We start from the raw sequence: 2,980 nt of genomic DNA on the forward strand, positions 1-2,980 counted from the left end.
AAAAAAAAACAACAAAAATAACCCAAGGAATAAATTGTACATTTCAGCATAGAAAAAAATCCAAATACCAAAAAAAAAACAAATACAAGAAAAAAAACTACATAGATAAGCCTAGGAATGTGTTAGTGGCATGGACATCATGAGTACACGTTTCCGATTGTCCACCAAAATTCTTCAACGAGACAGCGCTCCTCATGTGAGGAATAATTTCAACCCTTGTTTCCCACGGTAGTGCCCCCCAAATTTCCGTCCAAGTTATGGTGAGTGTATTGCAACGCAATAAACACCTATTCTACCAAAACAAGAGTTCCTTGTTATTTATAAAGGCTATCGGGTTATGATTCGGCCATTCATCCTCTTTAAAGAAAATGCTTATCTCATAATTCCAATTCCATTCCCCGCCAGGTGCCCATGTATGAATATTTTATTTGGAAATGGGAGCCCAAAAATCTATCCGGGGCCGATCAATTACCTCATGGATGTAGTAAAATAAAATGCGAACTCCGAACATGACCATCCCAAGTGATGGGTAAGTATTTATCCAAAATTCACTCCCAGGAATATGATGCGGGGGTGGCAAATGTTGATGGAACGTCTTGGTGTCCAAATTGAAAGATATTATGCCAACATCTTGTTGACAACAATCTATCCAAAAAATACAACCGTGTGCATACACACATGAACTCCGAAAAGTATAAGGAATCTCCCATGCGATGTTCCTCCATCCCCTCTTGTCTCCTAAAGTGTGTATTTGGACTTTACCATCCATGTGAATTCGAACTACCTTGTACTCATTGGTACGTTGACCGTATACGAAACCCCCAATTACGTTGTATCGTGGATACCACGAAAGTACTTGATCCGTTGCAATTGGGATGCATAGTTGTGGCAGATGGAGGTGGTCACCAGTTTCTGGATTCATAATATATACAAGATCTTGTATGCCGTGGTGTGAAACATAAAAACAAATCAGACCATTCCAAGATCCAACTATTGGGTGCAACATAGTCCAATCATCATGGGTTCCATCATTCGGGGCATCATGATTGTTGGCTGTTACGATCGGGCTGGAATATTCCTCTCTATAAAAGAGTTGGGTAACTTTATCTTTCCCCATTCTTGGTGTGACACCAAACAGGAATCCAATTCTTTTGTCCCCAAGGATAGTATTCCATTCTTTGCATACACATTTGCTTGCTAAAACGATTTCTGTAGTTTGGAGGCACTGAAGTATCTCAGTAGTTAATTCCGGAAACATATCCATCACTATTATACTGATAAAAGATTATCAAAAAAAAAACAAAAATTACAAGGTTTTAGGATTTTCTTATTGTGAATGCTACAAGCAAATACGAGTATAAAGCTTATATATATATAGACATCCAATATACCTGTTGGCGAATGGTTGCGTCAGTCTAGGACATTTTTGGATCCTCTCGTCAATTTCATATCAACAATCCTTCTTAATACTCTATGTTAGTTTTTTTCTATGCTTGGTGTAATTTGAAAACTCTAATTTTTTAGGTTTTCCATCATTATCTTAAATCACGATTCTTTGGTATTTACACCGAATATTTCAATTTCCATATTACTAAAAAATGAGATATTGTAGCAGTATAATGAGATATGGAATGAATATTTTCATGTTTATCTAATTTCATTTTTAATCTAATATATACATTCCGAACATAACATAACAAAATAAAATAAATCATGATCTCTTAGGAAATACCCAAATAATTTTTCTACTTTTCGACTAATTACCTAGGTGGGTTGGGGTGGCCCGGACGGCTGGACCATAGGTGTAACGCAAAAAAAGGAAAAAAAACCAAAGGTTGTCTAGTTAAACAATGACCCAAACTAAATTGTACATTTCAACATAGAAAATAATCCAAACACCAAAAAAAAACACAACTACAAGAGAAAAAAAAGCTACATACCCAAGGAATAAATTGTACATAGGAAAAAAATCCAAATACAAATACAAAAAAACAAAAAACAACACAACTACAAGAAAAAAAAAGCTAAATAGATAACCCAAGTAAAAGGAAAATATCCGATGTTCCTCCATCCCTTGTTGTCGCCTAGAGTGTGTACGTCCACTTGAATTCGAACTACTTTGTATTCACCGGTATGTTGACAATAGCCGAACCCCCCTACGACGAATCGTGGATCCCAACTAATTTGTGGCGTTGGTATTGGATCGCATATTTGTGGCAGATGGAGGTGCTCACCCGTTGTTGGATTCATAGTATAGATAGGATATTGTATGCCGTGGTGTGAAACATAAAAACATACCAGACCATTACAAGATCCAACGCTTGGGTGTGACATGTTTTCATCATAGGATCAGATAATATTCCAGGTACCATTGTTTCCAAATAACATCTGATAGAAATCTCCCATCATCGTGTAATAATCTTCCTCCACAATTTGTTCTCTGTAGAAGAGTTGCGTAACTTTTTCTTCTGTCACTTTTTGAGTGAAACCGAAAAGGAGTCCAATTCTTTTGTCTGCAAGGACAGAATTCAACTCTTTGCATACACATTTGCTTGCCAAAATACCTTCTGTACTTGGGAGGAGGTGTAGTATCTCGGGAGTTAAATCCGGCAGCATTTCCATTACTATTACTGGTGAAATATTTTTTTTAATGTAGAAGTATTTAGGATTTCGTTTTTGTTGAATGCTTATATAAACATCCAATGAATGCAATATGTGTCCCCACACAACACACCTATTGGAATTTTCACGTCTTTTGGTGTTTCAAAATCTATTCGGTTAATGTGAAGCGTAATACGAAGGGGTGCGAACCGTTACACCGTTTGGCCAATGGTCGCATCCTTAATCAGCATGCCTTATTTAAAAATCCATGATCCAAACAAGAAACGGATATTTCACGTGTTTTTGTGAGATTTATTCCAGTTTATCAACATTTTATTTATGTGTCCATTGCAAATTTAAAAATTAGGGTTATGACCAT

This window comes from Papaver somniferum, unplaced genomic scaffold, assembly GCF_003573695.1.
Source record: "Papaver somniferum cultivar HN1 unplaced genomic scaffold, ASM357369v1 unplaced-scaffold_21, whole genome shotgun sequence".
Lineage (NCBI taxonomy): Eukaryota > Viridiplantae > Streptophyta > Magnoliopsida > Ranunculales > Papaveraceae > Papaver > Papaver somniferum.